Raw genomic sequence first — 24,935 nt, 5'->3', positions numbered from 1 at the left:
TTCACTGTCCACGTTTTGAATTCGGCAAATCAATTTTGGCGAATGCAAACAACGTGATTGTTCATGACATCCAACCACGCAAGAAAACATGTAATCTACCTTAGGGAATAATATGCTCAAAAAACATTTCTGATTATTATTAATGTTTAAAACTGTTTTGTTTTTTTCCCCCAGGATTCTTTGATGAATGTAAAGATCATAAGATATTTATTTGAAATAGAAAGCTTGTGTAACGCTATAAACGTACTGTCACTTTTGATTAATGTAATGCATCCTTGCTGAATACAAGTAGGCAATTACTCTTTAATTTCTTTCCCAAAAAAATAATCTTACTAACCTCAAACTTTTGAACTGTAGGCCTATGTATAATGTTAAAAAAGCTTTCTATTTCAGATAAATGCTGTTATTTTGAATGGTGGTTTGTTTGTAATGTGACTTTTTTTTTTTTGTATGACATTAAAATTATTTTTAGCATTAAATTGTACATAAATAGGTTAAGCAATACAAATGTGTTTGTCTGATAACCTTTTAAACATATACTTAACTACAGTTTGCAGACACTGAAATGATGTACATTGTGCGATAAGGAAATATTTTGAGTGTCCCTCATTTTCCTATAAAGAAATAAAGCTAGCGCAAGTTCTGCCAGGGAGACTCAATCATTTACGTCACTAATTGCCTTATCAACTACCCTATAATTTCCTTGCTGTAGCATAAAAGGGCAGCACTTACTCATATCTGAGTCCGCAGATGCTGTTGTTCCAGCCAAACCAGTTGTTAGCACCAGCAGCAGACCTAACTATGTCTCAAGACACGCAATCCATTTGCGATTACTCTGATTCAGATGATGCCGTTCAGCCATCCCCTTCAGTTACACGCCGCAGTACCCGTATCCAAAGCCGATCTTCTGCTTGGACCAGCCGGCCTTCTGAATACATCTTTAACGCTCTCGGAGACGCGGGCATTCCCGTAAGTGATGATATACAAAGGGAGGATCTTATACTGTTGGCCCAGAACACGCTGGGTAACCCAACAACTTCCACTCCTCCACACTCCAACATCGCCCCAGCTCCCGCACAACCAAAGAAAGCCGGCAGGAAAAGAGCAGCAAAATCTTCACCTCGTCCTGCTAAAAGAACACCGGCACCGACAACACCTCCTTCACAACTCGCCGATCCTTCGGACACTAATCAGCTGCTCTTTTCTGCAGTCCAAAATCTAACCCAGACCGTTAAAGGATTACAGGCAAAAATGACGAATATCGAAAACTCTTTCGTCAACTCCAACTCCAGCTCAGATCACTTTTCAGCTCAACATTCCTCCACTAGTAATTTTCCAGCGAACTTACCTTCTACTTCAACCTCATTGCCAGTCTCCACGCTGATGTCTCAGTCACCATTTCAAAATGTCCTCGCTCCACCGGCTTCTCCGATCTTTAACCTCACCACGGCAACACCAGCTCAAGCATTCGGTAGGCGGTTTGTTCCACCCGCCGCGGCTACAGTATCACCACATCTCAGATCTAACATCATCCAAGGTAAGGACATCAACCTGGCTTCCTTACTCCTCCCTTCACCGGCCGCCGATAGGAAAATGGTGGATTGTGGTGACGTGGCGGTCCTACTCAAAACTTCAGACCCACGCTTGCTTCGTAGTCTTTCGTTCGGCGAGTTCGCTATCGCATTTAGCGTTTATAGGGACACGCTATGCCAAGTTTTTCCAGAAAGGAGGGAAGAACTAGACCTCTATCTTTCAATGATGGCAGACTTCAATCAAAGGTACGGGGGAACCTTATTTTACGAGTATCACAAATCCTTCTCCGCTAAAGCAGCGTCTTACATCACTCTCTATAATTCAAGACTGGACTGGGCTGTTACTGATACCGAACTGTTAGTTCGTCATTTCGGTGGACAAAGAAGCCTGTCGTGTTCTATCTGCAGCGCTCACGGTCATTCAGCTGCTTTCTGCCCGAAAGCTTTCTCTAGCAACAGCTCGGGTGCTATCCGCGGTCCTGAAAATGTAAGACGGAGCTCCTACAGCAGAGGTCGCCCCGGCGCAGAACTTATCGAAAGTCCTATTTGCAATTTGTTTAATGAAGCTGTATGTACTCTTAATAACTGCCGTTTTGCTCACATTTGTAGCTTGTGCAAGGATCCACACCCAAAATCAGTCTGCCCACGCCGGTGCAAATTTCAAACCAAAAGGAAACCCCTTTTTCAGAGGAAATTCTAAGCAATCATCCATCTACTCCCATCAACATTTCAAATCTATCCAGCTACCTCTCTTCTCACCCTGATCCATCATTTGTTGACTATCTTATCACCGGCTTGTCCCAAGGGTTTCGGGTGGGGATACTTTCGCACCTTACTTCGTCTTTCTCAGCAAAAAACCTACAATCAGCCATGATCGAACCCGATGTTGTCTCTTCACTGCTCGAGAAAGAAGTTAATAAAGGCTATGTTATCGGACCTTTCGCTTCCCCCCCTTTTTCTCCTTTCAGGATTAACTCGATCGGAGTTGCTACTCGTAAATACTCCGGTAAAAAACGCCTCATATTCGACATGTCCTCTCCCCATTCAAGTAAAATAGCAAGCGTTAACGAATGCATTCCGCTCGAACCTTTTTCCCTTCATTACGCTTCGGTAGACAACGCTATTCATTTAATCAAACTTGCAGGTCAAGGAGCTTGGCTGGCTAAAGCGGACATAACTGATGCGTTCAAAACCATGCCAATACACCCTACCGACTGGCCACTTTTTGGCGTTAAATGGGATTCACAATACTATTTTGCAGTGAGGCTCACCTTCGGGTGTAGAAGCAGCCCCCATATTTTCAACAATCTCTCGGAAGCTCTGTGCTGGATCCTGCTGAACGTCTGCAAGCTTCCATTCGTTTTGCACTTACTCGATGATTTCTTATTAATCGATTTTCCTTCACCCCATTCCCCCGTCCTCGACATATTAAAACAGGTCTTTAGCGACGTCGGCGTTCCCCTCTCCCATGAGAAAACTCTCGGCCCCTCCACTAATCTCGAATTCTTAGGTATCTCCCTCGATACGGTCAAAATGCAGGCCTCTCTTCCGCTCGAAAAGCTCATTAGAATCCGATCTTTTCTGGATAATTTTTCCTCAATTCATGTCGTTTCTAAGCGTGATTTATTGTCTCTGCTGGGCCACCTAAATTTCGCTATGAGTATCATCCCGCAAGGCAGAGCTTTCATATCTCGTCTCCTTACGTCGGCTCATTCCGTGCCCGATTTACGTAATCCGGTCCAGTTAGACGAAGGTTGTTGGTCTGACATTTCGTTTTGGTCTCGCTTACTAAATGATTGGAACGGTATTTCTTTCTTTTATAATGAGGCTTTCGAATCTTCCGCCGATTTACAATTATTCACTGACGCAGCTCCGTCCGTTGGCTTCGGGGGTTATTTCCAAGGGCACTGGTTCGCAGAGAGATGGTCGAGCGAATTTCCTAAATCAACATCTAAAACTCTCTCTTCAGCGCTATATGAACTCTATCCCCTAGTCGTCGCTAGCGTAATCTGGGGTCCAGATTGGTCGAGGAAACGCATTCTCATGTTCTGCGACAACGAAGCCGTCGTAGCTATTATTAACAAAGGCAGATCATCTTGCCCAATGATTATGCCTTTTCTGCGTCGGCTAATCTGGCAATCCGTCACCCACAACTTCATCATTAAAGCTGCTCACATTCCAGGGCACTACAATGTCATCGCTGACGCACTCTCTCGCTTTCGCTTTCAGACATTCAGACGGCTCTGCCCAACAGCCGACAAGGATTCAACGCCCTGCCCCCCCCTGTCAGCCACAACATTATACTAGGAGATTTACTTCGTTCAGCCAGATATTACATGTCTAAAGGCGTTGCTTCATCCACCCTTAAAGCTTATACTTCTGCCTGGTATTCATTTGCAATGTTTTGTTTTTCTTTACAAATTCCGTTATTTCCCATTTTAATTTCGACCGTTTGCTCGTTTCTCGTTTTTAATTATGACAAACGTCATCAAAAAATTTCTTCAATTCGTAGACTGCTCGCAGGCATTCAGTTTTATGCCAAATATCACAACCCTGATTTTCCTAGCCTATTCACCGCTTCTCCTATTCGCTTAATGATCAAAGGTATAGCTAAATCCTCCGTAGCGGTCCCCGACAAAAGGCTGCCTTTGACTCTACCCTTAATTCATAGGCTAATCATTTCTGTTCGCAATGGCCTTTTTTCCACGTATGTTAACACCTTGCTAGAAGCAGTATTTTTAACTGCTTTCTACGGTTTCATGCGCCCAGGAGAATTCACCTCTCCAACATGCCAATTTGATCCAGCCCGTGGTCTTTCCTTTTCAGACATAAAATTTTTTCCAAAATTCTTCACTCTTTTTCTCAAACATTCTAAGAACGACTCCAAAGGATCCGGTACTACCTTGACTATTTCAAAAATTAGTAGTGATTTTTGCCCATTCTCCTCTATGCTCAATTTTCTTAAAATTCGCCCTAGACTTCCCGCTATTTCTCCCCTTTTCATCCTTCCAAACGGAGCACCTATCTCTCAAACCTGGTTCAGGTCTCATCTTACTTCCGCTCTTAAAAGCTGCAGCCTATCTCCCTCTCAGTTCACTGGGCATTCCTTCAGGATAGGAGCCGCTACCTCAGCGGCCGAGCGAGGTTTCTCTCCAGCAGCCATCAAAATCCTGGGCAGATGGTCCTCTTCAGCATTCGAGTCCTACATAAGACCAGATCTTAAATTCATCCTCGAAGCTCAGCAAGCTCTCCAGTAACTGTTAAGGTAAAAAACTTATCTAACTTCTGGTGGTGGTGTTGTTGCCTCATGGCTCGATACGTCTAAATAGCATAATCTCCTTATAGCCAGATGGCTAAATGTCTGCCAATTTCAGGCGTTGCATGCTGTAAATTCAAGTAGATACAGCCCAAACCGCCCGTTCCGCTAAAGCGCTATCAAAGATTATCATAGGCTTCCGTTCCGCCAAAGATGGCTGTGGCCTATATGTCTGCATCAAAAGATGGCCTGTGGCCCATGTGTCAGTATCAAAAGATGGTCTGTGGCCCATGTGTCCGTATTAAAAGATGGCCTGTGGCCCATGTGTCCGTATTAAAAGATGGCCTGTGGCCCATGTGTCCGTATCAAAAGATGGCCTGTGGCCCACGTGTCCGTATCAAAAGATGGCCTGTGGCCCATGTGTCCGTATTAAAAGATGGCCTGTGGCCCACGTGTCCGTATCAAAAGATGGCCTGTGGCCCATGCGTCCGTATCAAAAGATGGCCTGTGGCCATGTGTCGGTATCAAAAGATGGCCTGTGGCTCATGTGTCCGGATCAAAAGTTGGCCTGCGGCCATGCGGCCGTATTACAAGATGTTCTGCGGCCTATATAACTATAAGCGACGGTAGCATAAACCTTACGTCCAAATCCGCATTAGCTGATGGTCCATTCACGTCTCTGCCCAAAGAGTCGGTCTTAAATTCTAATTTTTTTCCTCTTCTCTCTCATTAGGAATTTCAGGATTCGGGACTGGTAAGTTACCTCATCAAACCGTTTTTGGGGGGCCCCGTTCTGACGGATCCTCCATCCACCTATTTTTGGGGGTGAGCGGCGCCCCTGCCTTCATCTTCAGTCAGCAGTCGCCGATTCAATACCCCTGGAATTCGAGTCATGAACGGGGCCTCCGCCAAAGAATTTGATTGCTTGCTGAGCTTATTAATAAATGACTATGCTACAGCATTAATTCTCCCGAGTCTTTCTGGCAGAAATAAAGCTAGCGCAAGTTCTGCCAGGGAGACTCAATCATTTACGTCACTAATTGCCTTATCAACTACCCTATAATTTCCTTGCTGTAGCATAAAAGGGCAGCACTTACTCATATCTGAGTCCGCAGATGCTGTTGTTCCAGCCACCACCTTCCTCCCCACCACCACTAAGACGGATCTTCTCCTCCATCCCCCCCATCACGACCACCCAGGTGTCCACTTTCACCATCCCTAACATCACTAGATGGGCTCTTCTCTCCAACCTGAAGTCTTCAAGACGCCCCCCCTTCCATCCACCCCACCACCACCAGAGGGCCCCCTTCATCGCCTCGGGGGGTGAGCGGCGCCCCTGCCTTCATCTTCAGTCAGCAGTCGCCGATTCAATACCCCTGGAATTCGAGTCATGAACGGGGCCTCCGCCAAAGAATTTGATTGCTTGCTGAGCTTATTAATAAATGACTATGCTACAGCATTAATTCTCCCGAGTCTTTCTGGCAGAACCACGATTGTCCCGCATTTTACTTTTCTGAAGTTGGCAGGTGTGCAGTTTATTTCTGACTAGTCAGTGGAGACATTTATTTCATTTTAGTTAACTCAGGTGTGTTAACTGCTCTAAAGAAAACGTGAAGCCAATGTATAAAATTAATAAAGCTAAAGTTAATAAGTTAAATTATTGTTGTTGTTTTCATTAAGTTAAAAGTGAATCTAGTGTTATTATTGCTGGTGGTGCCCTGCCCTGCCATGAACCCTGCCCCCACAGCAAACAGAACCGAACCGAACCGAACCGTGGCTCCAAAACCGTGATATGAACCGAACCGTGGCATTGGTGTATCGTTACACCCCTAATGATGAACTAAATGAACACTTGAGTGATTTGGACATTTTCACACACATACATTTTTTCATATTTCCTTAAGCATTATGTAAAAAAAAAAAAGGAAAATCATGTATAATTATGTAATGTAGGGGTGTAACGGTACGTGTATTCGTACCAGACCGTTTCGGTACAGGGATTTCGGTTCGGTGCACGTGTGTACCGAATGACCGAATGCAATATTTTGTGTGCGGAACATAGGTACATTTTCATGTTTCCACACGAACATATTAAGTGGCGGAAGTCTCCGCGTTCAGCGCAAATCCCGCCCTGCAGCTGATTCTAAAGTTTTACCTTTCTTTTACTGTCTATGAGTTTTACCCGGTTTTACCCGTCGTCACTGTAACCTAAACCAATGAAATCGACTGCAGGGCGAAAAAAAGCTTTTCCGCTCCGTGTGCGCCGCCGCACTCTCCGTTCCGTGTGTGTATCTGCGCGCGCCGCGCTGCGCTCTCTGCTCAATGTTCAATGTTCGACTCTGTGTTTGCGCTGCGCGTTCTGCTCTGTCGTTAACAGCCCAAACACTCCAATCATGTACCGATCACGCACTGGAAAAGCAAAGTCCGCTCAAATAAGGTGAAATTTCTCAGTAGTAGACTTCTGTTTGCTGAGCTGGTATAGTCATGCTGGCAACAATGGTAAAATGACCTGCTCTGATCACATGCTCTGGTAATAATAGCTTTGTAGGACTATAATTTATTTTGATAATTAGAAAAAATATATTAAAAAAAATCTTAAATTGATTATGTTGATTGATTACTGAAAAATAATAATACATTGATATATTTATGTTTAATATTATTTTAATATAGGGCTATTTTCTTTCTTATTTTCTTTTTTCCCCCGGTGTTTCATTTAATTAGGTGATTCTAAGTTTAATTATTGATGATTACAAGCTTGGAGGAATTGCAATTAATTACAGCAAATTGTGCAATTAATTAGTTCATTTTTTTTATCGATTCCCAGCCTTAATTTTTAAATATGAGCAGGCCTACAAGCTGGGATTGGTAATGCTGCACTGTAATCATAGTTATTTATTTATATTTTTCATTAAATTTATTATGTGATATTGGTTTGAGACTGAGAGTATTTTATTTAGTGGAGAGCTTTGCAGCAGTATTTTATTTCTTATTCTTTTTTTATTTTATATATATTTTATTATATTTTATTAAAAAGTGTTTAAAGTGTAAACAAATTGTTAAAAAAAGTTTATAGTAATAAACAACCTGCAGTTTAATGTTTGCATTTCTTTCCCTTACTGTACCGAAAATAAACCGAACCGTGACTTTAAAACCGAGGTACGTACCGAACCGTGATTTTTGCGTACCGTTACACCCCTAATGTAATGTATGTTAATATTGTTCATATTTTGATTGTGTCTGTGATTATTACAGGTTTATTGTGTAATAACCAGGGGCTGGAATGTAAGTGCAGAAAACGTTCGTCTTTTATTTTGTATTTTGTAGGGGTGGGCAAAAAAATCGATTCACATATGAATCGCGATTCAAACTTTACCGATTCAAAATCGATTCATAGAATTCCAAAAATCGATTCTTGTTTTTTTTTTTTTGTGAAATATATATATTTTGATATTGTCCTGAAATGAGTTTAGCTTGCCATTCCCTTAGATGGCGCTGCATCGAATTCACACTTACGCCTGCACACTCTTGTCATAGCCAAAAGAAGTGCAGCAGCAGAAGGAAGGCTGGCTGGCTGTGTGGCGTGTCTGTTTTTATTTCGGCTCCCATGTTAACAGGTTAGAGCTTGCACACAGCCTGCGTGACACGCGCGTCTCAGGTGTGGCCCGAGTCGTTTGCTAGAAATAGAACCGACGCCTATTTTTCTCGCGACACGCAAGCGTGTTGGAAGCGTTTCCAGGCAAAATAGAATGTTTATATGTCATTTTGACACGAATATTCATATTAATAAATGACATTTTGATGTTTGAAAGTCTAGGTTTTGACATAAATGCAGATATAATGTAGGCTTATTGTATTTTTTTTTATCGATTTTCAAAAATTGCACCTGTCAATACAGAACGAAATATTCCGTAGCCTATTTTGCCGTCAATAGCCTACTCCTTAAACTACATTTAGCAGTATTGTTTGTTTGATCTGACTACAGCACTTTAAAGCTAAATGTAAAAAAAAAAAAATAATAAAGTATTTAAGTTTTAATTTAAACTTGAATTAAATGTATTTGAAAGCTGGCCAAAGCTTGGCACTTTGTCTTCATAAAAACTTTTGCAACTAAACAGTGCAAAGTAATATCAAACTTCATTTAATTTGTTATTTCTTTTCTTTTAAATTGTATGTCTACTGCAATCACACAGGAAAAAGTCAACTACATTTACATACTGTGAATCGTTTTTTGAATCGAGAATCGTTTTTGAATCGAAAATCAATTTTGAATCGAATCTTGAGACTAAAAATCGGTATCGTATCGAATCGTGAAATTTTCTGAATCGTGCACCCCTAGTATTTTGCGCATAAATTTCCAGGTGGTTTGGTCACATGGGCATCGGTGGGTATATACCTGGTAGTGTTCCCTGTTTGGTTTAGTGTGTAGAGAGGGGGTGAGTAGCAGGGAGTGCTCACTTTCTGTTGACCGTTTATACGTTTTTCATCATCAATTGTTTCTACGTGTTCTGTTATCAAGCCAATAAATGTTGTTGGATTTTCAATGCACGAAAACGCGTCATGGATTTTTCCTGCTGCTTAGCCTCTCAGCGGCTATAGGTTGCCGCTACAGTCACCATTCTCTGTCCACCTGAGCCCCATGAAGAGAACCAGTTCAGCTTCGCTGAAGAAGCCACCATTCTCTGTCTGTCTGAGCCCCGTGAAGAGAACCAGTTCAGCTTCGCTGAAGAAGCCGCCATTCTCTGTCCGCCTGAGCCCCATGAAGAGAACCAGTTCAGCTTCGCTGAAGAAGCCGCCATTCTCTGTCCGCCTGAGCCCGTGAAGAGGAGCAAGCCAGTGCAGTGTGGGCTAGCTGCAAGAAGTCGAAACCTTCCTTTTTAATTAGTACTTTTTTTATTAAATAAAACCTTTTTAAATCTCATTTAGTCTGGTTGTTCTCTGTCTGCCTGTGTGCCCGTGGTGTCGGCTCCTCACAGTGGTGTCCCAAATTCAAGAGGGGTGCGGCTGGGTCATTTCCTGGTAGTTGCCCACCCCGACCTGTGACAAGTACATTAGTGTACGTTGAAGTGCGTAGTGAAGTGGAATTGGGTAGGTTTGTTATTTCTCCTTGCCATCTGACATGTTACCATTGATTTTGTTTATTTTCTTTTAGTTTTGATTTTGGAAGCCATATTAACCCTTTGTGTATTGAAGTGTGTGTGTGTGGAGCTTTTATTTTAGTCATAATAAAGTATTATTGTTATTTTCTATATTCACGTCTCTGCTCTATCTTTGTGGGAACAAACCTGTGTCCTTATTGGACCATTATTTCCCTGGGTAAAATTCCCAGGGTGGCATAGTCGGTGTTGTAATTATAATTGAGTCCAGAACAACGAAAAACACCCCTTCGGTGCTACACCTAGTTTAACTTTTCTGTTCCTGCATTCCTTCTGTATTATTAACGTTCCGAAACCTGTTTGATATATAAAAAACCTTATTAGTCTGTATTTTTTCTAATTTATTTTTTACTTTTTATAATGTAGCCTAGTTAATAATAATAATAATAATAATAATAATAATAATAATATTTAGGCAATAATAATAATCTCTTCTTTCCTTTTATTAAGGCCATGTCAGCTTTTATGTATATATTCAGGGCAAGAAACAGGTTTATTTGTTAAAAATATAACTAAATAATATGCAAAACAAATTATTTAAAGTGAAAAGGCCAACCTTTCTCATTCAACATGAATCTAACTGTTTCTATATTTGTAAATCATGCTAAACTATTAAGCCTATTTATTATGTAAAGCTAAGCTTTGTTCTTCACTGACATTATTGACATAAAATATCATCTTTCCACAGGGCAGGGAGGCTGTGGTCACGCTAAACGTCACTGATTATATTACAGATAATTCAAATTGAGCAGTGTAATGTTTGGTTGACTATTTTATTTAAATAATGAACAGGCTGCGATATCAAGTTAGCAAGTCAAAAATATTTTGTGCGCGCGAGTGAGGCGGCACGACCACTGGATTTTTTCCTTCCAAGAGAGTAAAATCTTTCTCTCTGTAATTTATGGTCATAAATGAAAAAAAATCAGATTTTGTAAAATAACAAAAACAAACAATGTCTCTGTTTGCTTTACTAGATCCATGGAGCACGCCACAATGAACTGAAGCTCAGCACATTTTCTTTCGTTTTTAATGTGTAATTAAGTAAAATATACTGTATTTCAACTTTTTTTTAGAAGAATCTGCCAAATGTTTATTTTCACAGCAAAATAAAAATAAAAAGGTTTTAGTTTAAGTCAGTGAACACAAAAATACGACAAAATGGTCATGTCAAAGCTTTATTTTTTAAAAGTGGTCATACATACACTACAGATTTGTTTTCTGTGGTGACATTACACTTTAGTTTTTAGCTTGGCTTACTACATTCCAGTGTGTCCACCCTGATTCTTCATCGCAACTGGAAGAACTTTATACAGCTTATTTATGTATTTGTTGCATAATATATTATGTATTTGTTGCAAATACCGAAACCTGCACTGAAAAAAAACTAAATTTTTCTGTGTCAAGTTTTTGCACGAATATTTTTTAAGTAAAATTTCACACATATTTTTAAAGTAATTTCACATATGGAATTAAGTCAACTCTACTTAACTAAATTAAGTGAAAGTAACAAAGAAAATAAATAATTTTAACTTGGCTAATAAAAGGTTGAGCAATATCTATTTAATTGAAGTTTCCTTTGCAATACATTTCACTCAAACTATATAACGTTTGATTAACGTTTAAAGTGTATGCTTTACTTAGAAACATTAAGTAATTCATACAGTAGATATCTACATATCAGAAGTTATGCATGATGTAAATGCAGAGACATCAATACTTGGTAGACATTACACGATGACAGTAACATTTGATGGATCGTTTTTGTGTTTGAATGTGTCATTTTGAGTAGAAAATGAACTCCAAATGTCACGAATTGGCAATTTACTAATCCTAACAACAAAAGCAATGATAAAACAGTGTAAATACAGCTGGAAAACAGTGAAAAATCAACCTCTTTAATTATTCAAGGCCCAGTGCATGATGGGAACACCAGTAGCAGAAAAGTTGAGTAATTTTACTTAATTTTATAACGTTGATATTTACACTTTCATTTCTCCATGCTTGAACAATTACATTGTTTTTTTCTGTAGTATTTACTTCACCGACGACGACTTTGATTATAGTTTTTCTTTTTTACACAACAAACATAAGGATACTGATTATAGTTTTTCTTTTTTACACAACAAACATAAGGATACTGATAAACACAAGGCACATGCATTACTTCTTGTATACTCAATCTATGGCAAATTTTTGTGAAGGAAGACAAGCATGTGAAGTTTATCTGGTTTCAAACTGAAGCGAAACACTGTCTGAATGTTTCCTGAAGAACTTAAAAGCTCTTAAACCATGTTGCGCCGGCGCTACGTCATGCAGATAGCAGATTTGAACAAAAAAAATCAAGTGCAAATACAAATGCAAAAATAAGATGAGTAAAGAAATGGGATATATGATCACAGGGATATATAATGTCACGTTTCCCATTCCATGACTAGTCAAATAATCACAATTTACTCTCTGTAAAATGGCTAAACCGCAGAGTGATGGACACGGAGATGGGTAAAAAGGTTGGTGGCTAATGTTACACATTCTGCAGATTGGGTTTAAGGGGATCGCACACGCGGCACACCGGACAACTCGAGGTATCGCACACCGGACGCGCATTTTCTCAGTTTATGGCCAGCAATATTGTTACGTTTAAGGACATTATGAATGAAGATAATGTCTGTCCGTACTATGTTACGACTGTACTGTACAATTAAATACAATAGTTGCTGAGTCTGCGATCTGAACACTTTACCTCAGAGCATCCGTTAACTGAATGAAGTGAGAATCTCACCTGAAAATCCGGCATCAGCAATTCTCATTCAAGCAGCTGATTTCTGTGAATGAATGTAATTAAATGTATATTGCAGCACAGGGTGAAGTCATTAACGATGATTTGAGACAAATATAATGTAAATTTAATATAAAACGCGCTCTGTGTCGCGGCCGGATTGTGAGCCGTTGCTGGGCGCCGCGGACAGACGCCGAATGCACCGCCGGTGTGTGTACACTCATAGAGAATAATGCGTTGACGTGCGCTTCTCGCCCAGTGTGCGACCCCCTTTAAGGAGATGTTTTCTTTAGGAGATGTTGTGAGCTTAATTTTTTTCGGGTGTGGACAGAGTGTTTCACTCTCTCGCTCAGACGACATTCTACTCAGAGTAGCTGCGCGGGCACGCGCTGCGTCGTCTTGTTATTTGATAGGTGTCCGCGGGTGCAATAAAGCCACCTGAGAGGTCAACCAGATACTGGCGCTGGAGTATTTACGTCATGTTATCATAAGAGTCCTGTTCATTTTAAACATCGTGGTTATCGCCAATACCGGTATATTGTCACACTGTAAATTAACACAATGTCGATATTTCATGCTTTGAATATCACGATTAGCGTCAACACCGGTATATTGCGACACCCCTACCTTGTATATTCATTGTTATCATATTATATTATCATACTATTCATCAACATATAGAAATAAAAAGAATACAATGAACATGTTTAAAGCTGCAGTCGGCAAGTCTGGCAGATTGAGTGGACTTAGCCAAAATTTTGAATGTTTACAACTCTCATGCCCCTCCCCACTACCAACGAGCACCCGCCCATCGTCAGTGCGTGTGTACCTGATTTTCTGTGAACGCGTCCGTCTCTTCAGCATCGATCAACACCATGGACTCGGAGGTAGGCTGGCCTGGCTAATCTATCCATAGATAACAATAACCGAGGAATTGGAAGCTTGTTAGTAGATTTTCTCTTCGCCATCACGCTTCGTACAATCTTCAGGCGAACTTCAGGCATGTCGTGTGCATGTGATATTGTAATGTGCGTGTCTGCGTGAGGGAGGGGGGATCTGTGGCGTGTGCACGAACTGTGATTGACAGTCAGATCTCACACCCCCCTGCGTTGATTGGACCCGATGATCTGGGAGCGGTGGATTTTTGCAAAACAAATAACACGATCCAGGTGGAGTTAGAAGCTCGGGTTTTTTTCTAAAACCACCTTATTTATGTTGTTCTGTCGGATAATAGTGTCAATTTCACTGAATTTGATCAAAAAAATGTTGCCGACGGCAGCTTTAAGATAGCACACAAGTCTCTGCATAGTATTTCAGCCTGATCTCAAGGCATTCGTGCCAGTCACAAAATGTAGCCTATAGTTTATTGATTCGTGTTCACGTACAAAAAAAAATCTCCTTTTTTTCGTGTCACTCAGAACGACTTATTAAAGGGGGGGGTGAAATGCTCATTTTCACTCAATCTCCTGTTAATCTTGAGTACCTATAGAGTAGTATTGCATCCTTCATATCTCCAAAACGTCTTTAGTTTTATTATATTTATAAGTGAAAGATAGGCTGTACCGAGTCTTTCCGGAAAAAAACGAGCGGCTGGGGGCGGGCCGTGTGGGCGGTGTGCTATAGCTGTGCTAACCGATCTAACAACAACACAGAGAGACATTTGAAGTAGTTTACTCACCGCATGCGACAGCGAACCTTTATCATAGTGAATGCTCGATCCTTAAGCATTAGACGATCTGCAAATCCGTCGATCTGGGCTTTGTTTATAAAACAATCATCGTCGAAATGCAGGGAACAAAGAGTCGTGCACAACCTCCGTTGATGCTTCGAAAAAACAAACTCCATCCACTATTCCCTTAGCGCTGGGTTCTTTGGGAATCTGTGCAGGGTTGTCTTGCCCTGCCAACCAAAAACCCACTTCTTTGGTGACATTGACTTCCCTAAAAGCCGAGCATAGCGCTTTGAGGTAACGTACTGCTTTCGCTCTCTTCTCTCTCTGGTCTGCGAGTGCGCGCGCGGCCGCGGAGAAGTGCCCTTAGGACCCATAAAAGGAAATTCCGCTCTATCTTACGTAAGACAGAGCCATACTCGAAAAAAACTTTCCGAAACTTGTGACAAACCGGAAGGAGTATTTTTGGAACAAAAATACTCCTTCAAACGTACAACTTAACTTTTGAAACTTTGTCCATGTTTAGCATGGGAATCCAACTCTTTAACAGTGTAAAAAACTCAGTATGCATGAAACAGCAATTCACCCCCCTTTAATGTATTTTTTTCTTTCATCTACTAAGCGCCCATTAAGTCAATTCATATTTTTCAGTCATGTGACCTGTGTGGTGGCCTGAAGGGCAAAACAATGGGCCGAAATGGCGGCTTGGTTATCAGCATGATGAATAAATGATATTAGCATTAACTGTATCCAGAAAGAGAGCAGAGAATGTGACCGATCTAGCGAGAGTTTAAGCAAGGTGTTGCGATATACATATCGTGATATATACATTTGCGATATTTCAATAATTTTGATATATTGTGCAGCCCTAGTAGAATTTTAAAATGTTAGCATTTGTTGATGGACAGGCTGTCTGTCTGTTGGCCGCATGAACAGACTTTGTGGAGAGCTGATGATACTATAGCAGGACACATGCCCTTTGACCTCCTCGATCTTGGAGGCTTTTTTTTGGTAAAAGACCCTAAAAGTTAGTCCTTAATTCCAGATGTGTAAATTACAAAACAGCATTTTTCAGCCGAGTGAATCTACACACAAGAGGTCTTCAGAAGTCGTAACTTTAGGGGTCAATGGGTCTCCTGAGAATATTAAATTTCCATTAAAAACCAAAGATTAAGCTAAATGACACTAGTTTCCAGCGTTCGTAAAATAAGGATATATTGAACATTTCACATGTGTGAGATGACGTGTGACACTTCATATTTAAAAAAAAAAAAAAAACCCCACCAATTTCCACAGACCACCAATTTAGACCACCAATTTAGAATATTTGTTTTTATTAAGACTTTAAATAATTAATTCAATTTAATTTAAAACATCTTTTATTTTTTAAAAGATATCATTTAAACTTTGACCTATAAATAACTTTTAAGATTATACTTTGAAATAAATTCAACACTAACAAAACATTCACAATGTCTCATCCTGATCACTGAACACACACTCCCCTCTGACTCAGAGACAGTCAAACACTGGTGTGAGAGAGAAACTCTTCAGGAAACACTCTGAGATCTTTTGTTTTTAACTTACTGCATTTTTGCAATTCCCATTCATACGTTGTATGGACATCGATGTGTTGGGAGCTACTGCTTCAACTCTCTGAAAATGTAAGATGATTTTATTTATTTTCTGGTTATCTAAAACAAAAATAATTGGTCCACTGTGTTACAGTAAATTTAGAAAAGACATTTATTTTTATTTTAAGCGATATAATCAATTCATTTTATATTCTTTTAAAGAACAGAATGTTTTTCCAACTTTAGTTAGTGTGAAATCTTGTGAAATATGTGTGTTTGTGTGTGTGTGTGTTTCATCATATGTTCTGTTAAATCGTTCCTTTATTTCATTATTAGAAAACCTCTTTTTCTCACTTCCACTGTCCCCAGCAATAATGCCTGCATATGTCAGAGGTAAAAAAACAAACAAAAAAACATGCCATTATAACATGTCAAAGTTAAAAAAAAGATCAAAGGTCATAGATCATTTTGACACAAGCTGAATAACATCATAATAACTACTAACTGAACTGTTGACAAAACGCGCTCATGTCAACTAGAGACGAATGCGAGTGAGCAGCAGATACAGAGCTCTTTAATTCACGATCAACCTCGTTTTATCGTAAAGTGAATTCAACAAGGCATTATTTTTCTTTGAAGCAACAAAGGCTAAATAATTTGTTACAGTTATTTTTTGTAATTGGTGTGGATGACACACAGCGAAATATACAGTTTTATCAAGTCAGAACGTTTGAAGCACCGAGAGACACATGTTAAAGCGTTGACCACCCATCTATCGTCTGAACACTGTCATATGAGCATGAGTTTAACGCTTTATGCTTAGGCTGCGCAAAGCCTCATTGATGTGACATTTTTCTATTGCAATGTTTATGTTGAAATGTTTTCATTATTTATTTATATCATTATATCATTTATTTATTAAAGAAAATAATGCTAATCATAAAAACCTACAATAAGCCTATTTAATTCTTAATTAATGCTAAAACACAAATGCTGCCGACTAACATCGGTTAGCAAGTCCTGGCAATGTTTTAATTTTATGATCATTTAGTTTAATTTATTTCACTGTTATGTTCCAGTTCATAAATCTAGGCCTACTAACAAATTAAAATAACACGAAGTATAAGACGCATAACCTTGACATGCATAGCCTTTCTAGCTATACAGTAGAAAAACTGGGCACACAATGTTAACGTTTAGCCTACTTTGCTAAAATTTGCTGCAATAATAGAAGCCTACATTTCTTTAGTTCTAAATTTGTACTGTAATACAGTATTATGAGTTCGTTTAACTACAATGTTTCACTTGAATTGATCTGCTACCAGTTCTCAACAAGCCGCGGCTGATTAGGCAATAGAGAATAAACTGACACTTTTCAAAGTCTGTGATTGTAGCGCCTCTTAGTGGTAAAAGGCAGCAAATACATATCCCAGTTTTACCACCGCGGGAAAGGCAATGTACTAGTTGCTTGCAAAAGTTTTAATTAATTATTTTTAGACCATTATAAACCATTTAACCATTTTGTAAACACTGTTCTATTAAATGTACTTGTATAAGTACATCTGTTGCTGTTCTTGGCACTGTAATTGTTGCTTGCTTTTATACTTTCTTGTTTCCATGTACAGGAAGTACACATATATCTCTTATGAATGAGCTCCAACAGCGACAGATGTCTTCATGTTGCCTGTCACCTACATTACAGTCACAGTGAATTAAACCTTACCTTGCTTGTGTTGCTTGTGTTTGTTCTCCAGCTGCTCAGCCAGATTATTCTGATTCATCTTCTTCAGGATCTTCACTGTGATCTTCACAGCTTCTTCTGGTCCAAAACATGCTACCATCTTATCCACTGTGTCTAAGATATCGGCATTCTTCATTTCAGACTTTGTTATACACTCATGATCATTCTCTAAGTGCCACTTAAACTTCTTCCATTCAGCTTCGTCCAGATCACTCAGTGATTTCTCAAGCAGATCTTCAACTTTAACAGACGCCATCGTCCTTCACAGATTCACACAGATTCACAGCTGCAGGGTAAAAAGAAAAAGATCTGAAGTAGTTTCACTCCTAACATTTGGACATAAGCACTCAAATGTTATTTGGGTTATGAAATGAAGCTGTGATTGGGTTCGCTGATCGATTGCTCTGTAAGCTTCATATATCTTTCTGTTTTGAATCATTATTTACTGTCATTCCTTGTTGTTTATACTGCTAAATATAGATTTTTCAACATCACACATTAACCTGACATCGCTAGCTTCAAACTAAATCGTTATTGCTAGCACAACACGCTAGTAATTCGCTAGTCTGTTAGCGTGCCATCCGTGCGCTCTTAATTTATTTCTTTTTCTCACGTGCGGTCGTGCCTTTTACGAGTCCATCAAACAACTTAGGTGAGTAGGATCAGTCCACGGTAAGTCATATCATCCTCTCCTCTTATTGTTACTTGCACCTCATGCAACATGTTCAGCATATCCTTCTGTAAGCCGTTGTATCACTCTGGTGTTGTAAATGAACTGATCAGGTTGAATGGGCACAGTAGCATTACAATAAAGTTACGTCTAAGTTCGTAAGGAGGATTTGAGACAGCAATTACCACTTGTGAAATAAAGAAAATATTTTGCATTGGTACCAGTTTGTAAACATACAATTGATAAAACAACAACAACAAAATACAATCAGGCCTGTTTGGTATGACAAATAAAATAAATGGTTCCCCAAACACAGTTCAGAAAGTGTTTTCCTTGTGTTCTTATTTAGCTTCCTTTTTCTTTTATAAAGTCTGATCCTTCCAGGAAAGAAATATTGAAGTAGTAAAAAAATAGAAGCAGAAGTAGTCACGTGACAGAAGAAAGATTTACTACCCGGGTAGTTTTAAACTCAGTTTCACTCAAGGTATCCGCAGTGTATGGTGTGTTGTATTCTCTTATCTGTTTGATGACAGATTAAGGATACTGAGCTCGCTCCAGAGAAAGACGCGTTGTGACATAAACTAGGCACTATGAGGGGCCGTACTATGGAGGTAGATTTGTGTCTTTATTATTCAATCAAAAAAAAGGTTGCTTCAATCAAAAAATATATTTTCAATCAAAAAAACCCGTTTCAATCAAAGAAAAAAAGTGTTTGAATGCAAAAATATATTTGAGACTCAAAAAAATGCATTTGAACACTATTTTTTTTTGCTTGAAAATGTTTTTTTTGATAGAAGTGAAGGTTTTTTTGTTTGAAGCAACTTTTTTGATTGAAGTATTGTTGTTTTGTGTTTGGGCCATATTATGGGTAGGACATTTGTGTCTTTATAATTCAATCAAAAAAGAAGTTGCTTCAAACAAACAAAACATATTTTCAATAAAAAAATCACTTCAATCAAAAAATAAACCTTTTCAATCATAGAAAAAATGTTTTTGAATGCAAAAAAATATTTGAGATTCAAAAAATTGCACTTGAACACTTTTTTTTTGATTGAAAATGTTTTCTTTGATTGAAGTAATCTTTTTTGTGTTTGGACCATGTTATGGGTAGGACATTTGTGTCTTAATTATTCAATCCCAAAAAAGTTGCTTCAATCAAAAAAAAAACATTTTCAATCAAAAAAAAATAATTTCAATCAAAGAAAAAACTGTTTAAATGCAAAAAAAAAAAAAAATCATTTGAAGTGTTTTTTTTTTATTGAACTTTCTTTTTTTTTGAATGAAGTGAAAAAAGTTTTGAAGTCGTTTTTTTTTTAAATCATTTTGACACAAACGTACCGCAGTGGGGGCGGGTGCTTCCCCATTGGTCAGACATGCTTGAGTGACAAGTGTCTACACCAACGACGTCTTTCTGACAAGCAAGTCATGGTCGCCACTCGCCAGCGAGCCAGGAAGCAGTGGTGGAGTTGTTGGTAAGTAGATAAAACCGTATTAAAATGATTGGTGTCACGTTATTAGCCTACTCTGTTTGATATTTCGATTAAACATACAGCTTGCTAACTTAGCTCACGTTGACTAATTTGTGTGATGGTGTTAGATATCTGACGCCTCATATTGTCAGGCAGGCTAGCAGGGTGCGCTAACGGCTAATTGAATTGTTTATTTCACTTAAGTAACGTTACAGAGGCTTGCTATGTGCTTGTGCTATATTGTGTTATAATACGTAACGTCATTAGTGGTCAAACAACAGTCCACAGGCCAACTGTTGCCCACAGCGCTGCCTGTTTAGCAGCAACAGGTCATGCAGAGCCTGAGTCTATCTTCTCACACAGCCCACAGGATTACAGCTATTTGACCGTCCCGCTCTCTCTCTCGCTCACGGGTAGTGGTCTCCCCACCATCACAGTCAAATGCTCGCAGACACAGAGGCAGATGCTGTTATTTTGAGAGCGGGGCTTACATATGCCGTCCCGTACGGAAAATAATGTTGCATACCACCGGTAACATGAATATATATTCCGTTGCTCGGTGCGCAAACTAGCTGTGTCAGGCATTATTTATAAGTAGCCTAATGTCCTGCACAACTCCACATGGAAAACTGGCAGTTCAATGAAGTGATGCTTATTGTCTGACATAGTGTACAAGTAGTTACTAGCTTAAAGTATTGTGCCAATAATGATCCTTCTGGTAAATTGATGGCTTGTATAATAAAAGTAACCATACGACACTATTGAGCAGTTATAATTGAGAGTGCAGCAATACCTGTATCGATATCAATACTGCTTATCAATACTTCAAATAATTTGATGCAAAAAATAAAGTATCACATAAAGAAATTAATGTGTCATGCCTACAGAGCACAGCATTTAGAGACACCAAAACTTAGGCCAAGCCAGGACCAGAGTCCTACATTATCAATCAGCATTGCAATAAAATAGAAAAATACAACTTCAGACAACTTTCACTCACACACCTTCTAATAAAACATCTTACATAAACATGTCAATAAATCAACACTGAATAAGGCAAGACTTGTAATGGGTTGACAGGACAATACTATATGATATTAGAAATCTAAATAAATGAATACTAATTAAACAAACCATCTTGTCTTCTTTTCCAAAGATTTTCATTAAACTAAGAGCTTTTGTGTCTCAACTGAATGCCAAATTTACCAGAAGGATCATTATTGGCACAATACTTTAAGCTAGTAACTACTTGTACACTATGTCAGACAATAAGCATCACTTCATTGAACTGCCAGTTTTCCATGTGGAGTTGTGCAGGACATTAGGCTACTTATAAATAATGCCTGACACAGCTAGTTTGCGCACCGAGCAACGGAATATATATTCATGTTACCGGTGGTATGCAACATTATTTTCCGTACGGGACGGCATATGTAAGCCCCGCTCTCAAAATAACAGCATCTGCCTCTGTGTCTGCGAGCATTTGACTGTGATGGTGGGGAGACCACTACCCGTGAGCGAGAGAGAGAGCGGGACGGTCAAATAGCTGTAATCCTGTGGGCTGTGTGAGAAGATAGACTCAGGCTCTGCATGACCTGTTGCTGCTAAACAGGCAGCGCTGTGGGCAACAGTTGGCCTGTGGACTGTTGTTTGACCACTAATGACGTTACGTATTATAACACAATATAGCACAAGCACATAGCAAGCCTCTGTAACGTTACTTAAGTGAAATAAACAATTCAATTAGCCGTTAGCGCACCCTGCTAGCCTGCCTGACAATATGAGGCGTCAGATATCTAACACCATCACACAAATTAGTCAACGTGAGCTAAGTTAGCAAGCTGTATGTTTAATCGAAATATCAAACAGAGTAGGCTAATAACGTGACACCAATCATTTTAATACGGTTTTATCTACTTACCAACAACTCCACCACTGCTTCCTGGCTCGCTGGCGAGTGGCGACCATGACTTGCTTGTCAGAAAGACGTCGTTGGTGTAGACACTTGTCACTCAAGCATGTCTGACCAATGGGGAAGCACCCGCCCCCACTGCGGTACGTTTGTGTCAAAATGATTTAAAAAAAAAACGACTTCAAAACTTTTTTCACTTCATTCAAAAAAAAAGAAAGTTCAATAAAAAAAAAACACTTCAAATGATTTTTTTTTTTTTTGCATTTAAACAGTTTTTTCTTTGATTGAAATTATTTTTTTTTGATTGAAAATGTTTTTTTTTTTATTGAAGCAACTTTTTTGGGATTGAATAATTAAGACACAAATGTCCTACCCATAACATGGTCCAAACACAAAAAAGATTACTTCAATCAAAGAAAACATTTTCAATCAAAAAAAAAGTGTTCAAGTGCAATTTTTTGAATCTCAAATATTTTTTTGCATTCAAAAACATTTTTTCTATGATTGAAAAGGTTTATTTTTTGATTGAAGTGATTTTTTTATTGAAAATATGTTTTGTTTGTTTGAAGCAACTTCTTTTTTGATTGAATTATAAAGACACAAATGTCCTACCCATAATATGGCCCAAACACAAAACAACAATACTTCAATCAAAAAAGTTGCTTCAAACAAAAAAACCTTCACTTCTATCAAAAAAAACATTTTCAAGCAAAAAAAAATAGTGTTCAAATGCATTTTTTTGAGTCTCAAATATATTTTTGCATTCAAACACTTTTTTTCTTTGATTGAAACGGGTTTTTTTGATTGAAAATATATTTTTTGATTGAAGCAACCTTTTTTTTGATTGAATAATAAAGACACAAATCTACCTCCATACCGTACAAGCCAAAATCCATTATTCTACTCTCACACACATACATTCTCCTTTAACATACATACATTTCTACTCTTACACACATACATTCCTACTCTCACACTCATACATTCACCTTTCACATACATACATTTCTACTCTCACACACACATACATTCTCCTTTCACATACATACATTTCTTCTCTCACACACATACATTCTCCTTTCACATACATACATTTCTACTCTCACACACACATACCGGTACATTCTCCTTTCACATACATACATACATACATACATACATACATATTTACTCTCACACACACATACATTCTTCTTTCACATACATACATTTCTACTCTCACACACAAACATTCTCCTTTCACATATACATTTTACTGTTATGCAAATGTATTCTAAGTATGCATTTATTATTATAAATAATAAATGTATGTAAGTAGAAAATGTATGTATGTCTGAAAAAAATATGTGTATGTAAGAGAATAATGTATGTGTGAAAGAAAGTATAGTGGAAACGGAAGGCGTATAGTGGAAACGGAAGGCAGGTCTGGCACGATCGGGGTCACCGGACTATGGTCAAGCGAGCCGCGGTTTGAAAATACACGGTCAAGCCAGCCGCCAAAAAATGGGGTGTGCGCCTATTAAGCCGCCTTTCCACTGCACACAACAAACGACAGTCGTCTGACCGGAAGTCATTCATTTCCAATGGAGAGTCGTACGGGAGCTGCGTGGAGTTCCGATCATATGCGAATGTCGTGTTCAGTGGAAAGGCGGCTTTACTATAAATTCAGGAACTGCAGCGAGAGAACTTTTTTTCATCCGACTAGCTACTCAGGGGAAGTCCGCGGCCGCGCTGTCGGATGTCGTGCGGGAGATTGCGACTTGACAATTTTTAAAAGAGATTAATTTTCAGTGCACTCAGTGTTTTTGTAAAGAGAGTTTACAGTTATAAAGTTAAATAGCTAGGTTAAGTGCTTGTATAGAGTTGGTGTATGTTAATTGGGCTTTATCTGATTCTGATTACTGAAATGTCAGTATTGTTTTATTTGCTGGAATACACCGTTTCATTTTCTGTGACTATACAGTATCAGATAAAATGTATAATGAGAGTTTATTGAAAGAGCGTTTAACTTTTTGACATGATTAAGTCACACTGCCAGCTATTTCAACACTGTGAAACAAAAACAAATTTATTGTTGTCTTTGTTGAATTTGCAGATTGTAGCCTACAGTGTGTGACAGAAATAAAAATTATATGTGCCACCAGAAAAACAGCCTCTTCTGTGTGTTCATCAGGACATAACTGTTCTCAGACCTGATTCTTTGTCTGAATTCATAAGCAATCCGCACATTTAGACATCCATATAAGGACTCCAAAGTATTTACTGCTGCTCTATTTCTTGAATCCTCAAATCTTGAGACTGACAGAAATCCACATATAGGGTTTGAATGTGATCACAGAGATCTCAATGCAGCCTATCATGCACAAAATAATCTGTTTCTCTTTGCATTTGGTCAATACATTGGTCAGCACATTTTTTAAAAAAATGTCTGATTTCATGTTCATTGCTACTTACTCCAAAAGTAAAAACTGTACGTGAAAAGAAAACAGGATTACTTTGAGTAACATTATTGTAAAGTTGTGATGAAGAGCCGAGCAAGTCTTGCATGTATTTCTGGGTCTGAGTGTGACTTGCTGCTTAAAGAGGAAGTAAATGATACCAAAAAAAATAAAATAATAATATGTGTGAAATGAGAATATATGTGTGTGTGAGAGTAGAAATGTATGTATGTGAAAGGAGAATGTATGTATGTGAGAGTAGAAGAATGGATTTTGGCTTGTACGGCCCCTCATAAGGCACTGTTGGCTCGCCGTTCACTCATCCACGGTCAACACAAGAAGTACACATCAGCAGGAGACAAGAAGAAGAAGAAAGAAAAACCTGCATAATGCAGAGTACTTGTCACTCATTCACATTCACTTCATATGAATTGACAATAAATCACATGAAATTTCAAATCTTTCGCTTTTCTTTCTTCAACTGCATATCAACTCATTAACTTGTTTTACAAAGAAAATCCTGGGAGAATATACCCACTTAATCAACATTAAACAGAGCAATGTCTGTCATATTATTATTGTATGACTCAAACACTAAATGAAACGTCCTGGTTGCGTATGCAACCCACCGTTCCCTGAAGGAGGAAACGGAGGACGTCGACATCGACTGAATGGGGGCTAGGGAGCCTATCTTCTTCGAGCATGCTTGAACGAGCCAATGCGCGCAATGGCAATGTGAATT

At 38.9% G+C, this 24,935-nt stretch overlaps 1 pseudogene across 1 annotated transcript in view; it reads right to left on the bottom strand.

The window, feature by feature from the left end:
* Positions 1-24,935, bottom strand: part of LOC307157607 (NACHT, LRR and PYD domains-containing protein 12-like) — a 167,122-nt pseudogene that overhangs the window by 117,967 nt on the left and 24,220 nt on the right. Inside the window, exon 2 of the transcript XR_013824049.1 lies at positions 17,687-17,990. The product of XR_013824049.1 is annotated as an NACHT, LRR and PYD domains-containing protein 12-like (transcript). The remainder of the gene's footprint in view (positions 1-17,686; positions 17,991-24,935) is intronic.

This window comes from Squalius cephalus, assembly GCF_949319135.1.
Source record: "Squalius cephalus genome assembly, chromosome: 4".
Taxonomy (NCBI): domain Eukaryota; kingdom Metazoa; phylum Chordata; class Actinopteri; order Cypriniformes; family Leuciscidae; genus Squalius; species Squalius cephalus.
Note: the sequence above shows the minus strand (reverse complement) of the source record. Positions and strands in the feature narration are given on the sequence as shown.